The 8272-nt window shown below is 37.3% G+C and overlaps 1 pseudogene across 1 annotated transcript; it reads left to right on the forward strand.

Moving 5' to 3' along the window:
* The first annotated feature begins 5339 nt into the window (after positions 1–5339).
* Positions 5340–7874, forward strand: LOC148878022 (U-box domain-containing protein 8 pseudogene; annotated as a pseudogene). The gene has a single exon (XR_016099999.1). The product of XR_016099999.1 is annotated as a U-box domain-containing protein 8 pseudogene (transcript).
* Positions 7875–8272: the final 398 nt, after the last annotated feature.

The following is an 8272-nucleotide window of genomic DNA, read 5'->3' on the forward strand; positions in this document are numbered from 1 at the left end:
ACTGTGGTAGTTCAAAGGGGAATTCAACACAAAATGAAATTCACAAGGGATTTTGGGGGATTTAGAGAGAAAGTGATTAGTTTTATAACCTTGCTTTAGTTGAATGTTTAGTAACTTGTAAATGAGGGTTATATTGTTATTAAGATTTCTTAATCCACTTCATAACATTGGAAACTATTAATTAATTACGTCTTTGATGAATTTCTAGCCCACATAATATTGATTTTAAGCTGGAAGCGTAAGAGCATAGACTTGCAAACTGCCAACAAACCCAGCTTGATCCATGCTACGTTGTCATTTGGTTTGTCCTAATGACTAACCTTGATGACATGGCACAATTCTAGAAGATTCTCTTTATAAGTAACATACTAGGTGGGGCTCCTGTGATGGACAGACTTTGTTAAGGCCCCATTCGCTTTTCGGTAAGTTGGTTACCCGGGTAAGTGTTTCCTAGGAAAGATTTATTTGCGTAAGTGCATTTACCCATGTTCTTTTATTTTTCATGTAAATAGGGCAATAACCATTTTAGCCATAAGAATCCATCATTAAAAGGGGCATTTTTGCCTATTCAAGTGTTGGCAATTTTCCCCCTAGGTGGGAAAGTTATTTACCCACTTAGGAGATGGGTATCACTTACCCAAATAAGTGATACCCAGGAAAATAAAATTTCCCTGGTCCTCACATAAATCTGAAAAAACAACATGAGATTCTTGGTCAATGGGAATCAAAATCCCATTGACCAACTTTCCCCCCTCTCAAAATCCAGAAAAAGAATGCCCCCTAAAAGTAATTGTGGCAAACCTTGCAATATTCTCAATTAGATCCAAAAGTGATATTGATTCCAATCCAAATATTATTTTATGATTATATATTATTGGATAAATTAGTGTTAAGTTTATTTTCTTATGTTATCAGTTTTATTAATTTTTACAAACTTAAAATCCAATTTTAAAGTCAATGTTTTTAAAATATATTCATTATTTTTATTAATTATAATTTCTAGTTTATTATTATTAGATTTATTGATTTTTATCATTATTTTTAAATATAATTTTAATGGATAATAAATTATAAAAATTAATTTCAAAACGTGTAAATGATTTCTTACTAATGCTTTTTTGTTTATTAATAAACTTGTATTAATTAGAATTAAAATGGATGGAAAACTACGTACTAGTGACCATGGCCCGAGGTAGGTCGGCACTAGGATGGGACTATTACATTTTATACGGTTATGACTTAAGCTTGGGCCTAACCCAAGTTCTAGGCCAAACATAAGCTTACATCCAACCCTACAGAGGCTTGGCGTAGGCTTAACAATTGTAATAAGGGCTATAACCTAGGCCTAAATGGGGTGGAGCCAAAATCCAAGGCTATATCTATAAAATAGTGAATACATATAATATTTTATATTATATACCATCTAATATGTATATAAAAAATTATTTTATTCATGTTATAATATAAAATATCATATATAATAAATTATCACATAAATATATATAGGTCATGCAGGGCTCAAGCCAGGCTTGAAGTGTTGAGCCCAAGCCTAAACTTGAAGTTAAGTGAGTTTGAAATTAATAAATTATAATTTCAAATTTAAAGTTTTTGTTTAATTAAGTGAATTTGAAAATAAAAATACTAATTGTATGTTATATTATGAATTCGTTAAGATTAATTAAGTTATAGTTAATTATATACTTTATCTATAAACAAAGCAATTATCATATTATCCTTTATTAACAATATAATTAATAAATATAACCTATAAATAATACTTGATTATATATAAATAATAAAATTTAAAATGTAATTATGGATATCCTTTAATACAATCCGTACAATAAGGACTTTTTTGGTAGGAACAGCCCCCACCTATGAACCTAAAAAACACACCACCTCACATCTATAAAGTTTAATTAGAGAAATCTATGGTTCAGTTTATTTAAAAAATTTGTATTGTTTTTTTTTTTTATTTTAAAATAATTCAAACTATGAAACTATGTTTCACTTTCATTTACCCCGACTTGATATTGTTCTAACTGTACAATCCAATTAGAGTTTACAACAAAAAATTACTCAGTACATCAAAATAATTCTAAAAGCAGGTCATTTACTTGCATTAAATGACTATATGCCATTACTCTCTCTTTCTTTCGATGCTGATAGGAAATCTCTCTTGCAAAAGTTGTGATGGTTTTCAAGCACCTCTATCTAAACACCAATATCCACTCATATATTAGCATCAATTCAGAACTGACATCTACCCCATTTATACAATGGAACTAAGATTTACGAGAAAGGACTGAAGAGTAAAACCCCATAGATGTAGGGGATTTAAGGGGATCTAAGATTCGAATCCTCTCTCTAATGACCAGCATTCATATAAAGGTTTTCCTACTTTTTTTTTGGTCATATTACTGATCCACCGCCACTCTATGTTGTCCCACCAATGTCATATACTTTGCAGTGGGCTCTCTTTCTCCACTATTATTGTCCTACATAACAAAAAACGCTAGACATTATCAACAGGCAATGGGAAGTCAAAATTCGTCACTGTTATGTGTCTCATTCCCTGCGCTTTGTATGGGCTTCTTTTATAATTTATATTTTTAATAGACTTTGTATGGGCTCTTCGTAGCCTTAATTGGTTTCGTCTTTTCGTTGATTCGCTGATTAAACTATTAAACTAGCAAATCATGTTGAATAGTATCTCCATTCTTCCTCTGTTATTATTGTAACATCCTCCTTATCTAAAAGGCTAGAAAGCTTTTATTCTTTGTATATGAATATGATTGAAACTAAAAATAGTTGTTAACTTAGAAAAGCTATAAACTTTAGAAAAACCATTAACGGCCAATTCTTACTGAATTTTGTATGTAAAATAAAGAGCAATATTTGCCCAACCCAAGTCGACAGCCCACACGTCTCACTTCTCGTGAATCATGATCCACCGAGAGAGAGGGAGAGAAACATTAATCTTTCCCAGTTGTGGATGAATCATTTATCTTTTCACGTGTATGTCCCCAGTCCCCACCCGTCTTTTTAACTGGGCAAGTTTCGGTCTAGTGGGCATCCCATTGCAATATCAATGACAACAATACAGGATTCACCTTATTTATTTTTTTGAACTTCAAAAGCCCAACATTTAGAATTAAAGAAAGGCGTGCATGTAAGGATGATTGGGTACTTTTTCTACGGTAAAAATGAGATGGGATAAGATAACTCGATAAGTTTCAAACTATAGTGAAGTGATAAATTTATTTGAAGTGCAACCGGAGAGGATTGGGCAATTTTCATTTGACCGTATGGGTTAAAATCTAGGGGTTTTTATAAGGGATTTTCCCTTGTGATGGCATGCTTATACTTTGGGCTTTTGAAGCGGCACTGTCATATTCATACCTCGACATGATTAGACAGGGGGGGTGTCTGGCTGCACGTATAATTGAATAACGCTTGGCATTTGGCAGCCACCCAATTACGTTTAATACATTTACACCCAACCCACAGCACAACTATGAACTACGAACTATGAACTATCCTTCTAAATAACCCAACACAGGGTAGCATCATCGTTGGGGGCCCAAATGGTCCAACATTTTGTCCTCTACCCACTTCAATTCCCTCAGCCCAAATGCCCTTGCCACGTTTCCCTTATTTTAGGGTTATGTTTGGTTTGAAGGAAAAAGTAAGAAAAGAAAGGAAAAGGTAGAAAAACTCTTACAAACCTTGAATACGTTTCCCTGCCTTTCCCTTCCTTTCTTTTCTTACTTTTAACTTGGGCCACCACAAACATCATAACGGGATGACGTGGATTGGAGGGATTTAGCACATGGAACAATTCAGAGAAGTTTCTCAACTTCTCATTCCGACCACCATCGGGTCCAAATTGATCCTGGATGTTGGATCAAGATATGAGTCGCTTGAGTGGGCTGGGTTCACCATGGCCCATTATGTCAAGCTGGGCCTACTTAAACCAATTTGATTTTTATTCATCTTCTGTAAGGAAAATTTAAAAATTAAAATTGTCTTTAATGGGTGGCCGGGAAGAAGGGCGGGGGGTTCAGTGTTGTGGACCATTGTGGTTTTGGTTTCGGACCTTCGGTCACGGTAGGCGCAGGCTGGGCGCTACATCTTGTTTCATATGGCCTTGCATTTAAAGATTTCATCATGAAAAAAGCATGGGTCCCGCTTTTTTGCATGTGTGACACTTGTCGCCTCTCCAATATTCTTACCATGAAAATCCAATACCCCATACCCCCATCCATCTGAAAACAAAACAAAACCCATTTGTTAATTCTTTTAAAGTCTCTAACGTATGCAATGCTGGCCACGCTCACTCAACCTGATGTTGCGAATATCGGGGATATAAATTACAACCGGTTTTTCAGACGTACGATTGGATGTGTTGTAGTCAATGGATCCAAACTCAATCCAAACACCTTCCTCACTCCCTATCCCCTAATCCACAATGTAGTGGACCGAATTTATTTTTCCCTCCTTAAAATAACGACACTTGGAGCACGCATTCATTGGTATATACGTAATCAGATTGAACTTCAGCCTGAAGAAAAATTTAGTCATTTACGTAATCAGATTAAACATCTATTGTAGTTTTGTGAACCCTTTGTATTGCTGTCTAATTTATTCAATTAACTATTTGTTAGGAATCCTTTGTAGTATTGCAGTATTGCTAATTTGCTATGTAGTCTATAATAGAAATGGTAATTTGATCATATAAATAGATAAAATTTGTTTAAAGATATAAGTTCATGTTTTTTTTATTTCAAAAATGTCCCTAAAACTCCATATGAAACTTATATTAAAAAAAAAAAAAGATTTGATTATCATATCCTTAAAAAAAAGTTTTACTTTAATAAAATCAAGAAGAAAGAATAATTGTACATACGATTATTTATCATTCAATGGGTTGTAATCCTTCTTTACATGGAAATAATTGTTACCGGGTCAACAAATGATATTTTATTTTCAATTTCTGTAGATTAAATTTGTTTGAATGATAATAAGGTTAAAATTGCTATTTTCAACTTCTGTCGATTATCGGTTACATATTTTAGGGGTATTTTAGTGAATTTAGTTTTGGGTATAATAAAATACAAAGTATAGAGTACGTTTTGGTAAATGACCCAAATTTTAATGAATAAACGCGTCGATCATTAGCAGCGTAAGGCCAATCGCTCCTATCCCTCGCTTGTCCATGTGGTGCACTATGCACATAGCTGTAAAATCGTTTGATCCGAATCTCCCGTTGTACAGATTATATGCTATAAAAATAAAAATTCCAAAACAATGGTTTTGTAGAGGCTCCTCAATTCCAAAACTATACCGACTATGCCTGTTCCATCAATCATATCATATCTAAGCCGTCACTTTCGTGCCAGCTGTCACCTAATAGTACGGACATCGATCCCCTTCCTTGGATCGTCACTTTTGTCATCGTACCACAGGAAGATATACATAAAATAAAATAGAACAACGCGCTTATACATGGTATGGAATTGTCAAATCCCCTGTTTATTTACAGTATTTGCCCTCCTCAAAAAACAGATTTAAAATAAAAAGAGAAGGAAAAACCTCTATATCCCAAAAGTACCCCCTCCGTGTTCCGCTTAGTTCATACAATTTCCAGGAACTTCTGCTCGTCCATTTATCGGTTTGACCTTTCAGTACCAACCAACCAACACCAACCCCTGAAAAAAAAAACATTTGAATGCCCACGCTGCCACGCACGCATGGGTGCATGGTTTTTGTCACCTTCACCTTCCGTTGCTTCTAATAAAGCGAAGGCCAAATCCTATAAGGGCCAAATTGGTAAATGCGCGGGGCACCAATTCGCAATGAACCGAGGGGGAGCGGGCCGCGGGCCTTCATTTTTCCTTCAAGAAATTACCCTCTCTAGTTTGGAACCGTTAAATATTAATACCATGAAAATGTTTTTCCGGTTACCAAAATTACCCTTCTCACGGTTAAGATCTAAAAATTCCTGCTTTTCTTTGGTTTTTGTCTTTCTCATTAATACAAAAGCAGAGCAGCCGAGCAGGGAGGGCGATGATGATGATGGTGGGCCGGCTTTCGTTCTTCTCGGGTTCTTCTTCCTCTTGCTTTGCGAAAAGAAGCGCCTCGGTCCCCTTTGTATCAAGCTACCGACAAAATCCACAAAATTTAAAAAATTATAGAAAGTATCAAATGTCCAAAGTAACCTTTAAGGTTCAAATTTCCGTTCAACTGCCCATCTTACTCGTCCTCTCCATAACTACTGGAAATTTCGGACAAATTGTAAGGGCATTCTCGTAACCATATTTATTCGTCCTTAATTTAACAAAGCTAGGGTCCTCAACCTCATACTGTTATGTGCTGCAGGAGAAGAACCCCAGGACGGAAATCGAAGTAAACCCACCAAAACCTCCTACAACGCTACTTTCTCTTCTTCTTCTTCTTCTTCTTTCACACACAGCATCAGAAAGCAGCGCAAGAAGGAACGAGTCGAGGTCGTGGATGGCGACTCAGCTTCCCGATGATTTCAAGTGTCCGATTTCATTAGAGATAATGTCCGACCCAGTCATCCTCTCTTCTGGTCACACCTTCGACCGATCTTCTATACAGCGGTGGTTAGACACCGGCAACCGGACCTGCCCTATCACAAAACTACCCCTCCCTCAGCACCCCTCGCTCATCCCAAACCACGCTCTCAGGAGCCTTATTTCCAACTTTACCCTCTCATCCCCTCCAAAGCCGGAATATTTGCCTGAACCCCAGGCCATAATCTCCATTCTCACCTCTCCATTTTCTTCTATCGACTCCAAACTTGACTCGCTCAACCAACTCAACCCTCTCTCTAAGAGGAACCCCGCCTTCCGTCAGAGGTTAACGGATTCTGGTGTTGTTTCCGCGGTTCTTAATTGCGTTGGTTCCCTTGATCCCAATATCAAAGAATCCGCGCTTTCGCTTCTGTTGAACCTTAGTTTGGATGACGATAACAAGGTGGGCTTGGTTGCCGAAGGAGCAATTGCGCGTGTCGTTTCTGCTTTGCAAGGTGGGGCACCCAACTGCAAGGCCCTTGCGGCCACTATGCTCACGAGTCTTGCCGTTGTGGAAGTTAACAAGGGGACGATCGGTGCCTACCCATATGCGGTTAGAGGTCTAGTTTCCCTCCTTCGGGACGGGAACGGGAGGGGAAAGAAAGAGGCAGCCACTGCGCTTTACGCCTTATGTTCCTTCCCTGATAACCAGAGGAGAGCTGTAGAATGTGGGTCGGTGCCAATTTTGGTCGAAATGGCCGATTCCGGGGTCGAAAGGGCTGTTGAGGTTCTCAGCCTGTTGGCCAAATGCAGAGAAGGTAGAGAAGAAATGGAAAGGCTCGATGGTTTTGTCGGGGTTTTAGTTCGGGTGTTGCTCAATGGTAGTCCACGCGGGGTACGACACGCTCTCTCCACGTTGAATTCACTCTGTTCTTGTAATGAAGGAATGCGTTGGCAGGCGAAGAGAGAGGAGATTGAAGAAATTTGTTTGGGATTCCTGGAAGATGAGAATGAGAAGATTAGAAGAAATGCTTCAAGTTTGATTCAAGCTCTGCAGAGGTGTCAGTTGACGGGTTGATTTGAGCTGGGTTCTGTTAAGGGAGATTTTTGTGGGAGGTGAAGTGAAAGATATCTTTGTTTTGGGGGGGCGGGGAGTATCGGTCTTCCATTCTTCTTCATCGTCTCTGGTCCTTAGTTCTCCTCCATTAGGATAGATAGTCAATGTAAAAAAAGGGAAAGAAAAGAAGGATTAGATTTTTGGTGGGGCTGGGGGTTGGTTCTTTTGTATCATGTACATTCTTAATAAACATATGAGTTCTTTGTTTTCGTTGTTTATACAGGAAATCTTCATATTGATCGTCTGAATTATCGATCAAGGAAACTGATTTATTTTGAATTGTAACTGGAATGAAAACAAAAGAAAAGGTAAAAAAAAAAAAAGGAAAGGAAAAGCACAAGAAGGATAAACTGTTTCTAAAGGCGAAAATAAACTGCTTGCTTAGTGCTTATTTTAATTCTAAATATGTTTTACAACTATCATTTGAAGAGCGTTGGCCATTATGTGTCAAGGAGAGCTCAGTCTCCGCTTCTAAATACTGAGGTTGAGTCTGTACTCTTACAAGAGAAAGAAATTCGATGGTACAAAAAAGGAAGAAAGAAATTTGAGGACATAGGATATTACAATTAAAGAGAGGTATTGGAGTATTGCACTTTTGGGCATTCATAACATGTCT

Source organism: Nelumbo lutea, chromosome 1 (genome assembly GCF_056320005.1).
Source record: "Nelumbo lutea isolate HS-2025 chromosome 1, American lotus-T2T, whole genome shotgun sequence".
In the NCBI taxonomy this organism is placed as follows: domain Eukaryota; kingdom Viridiplantae; phylum Streptophyta; class Magnoliopsida; order Proteales; family Nelumbonaceae; genus Nelumbo; species Nelumbo lutea.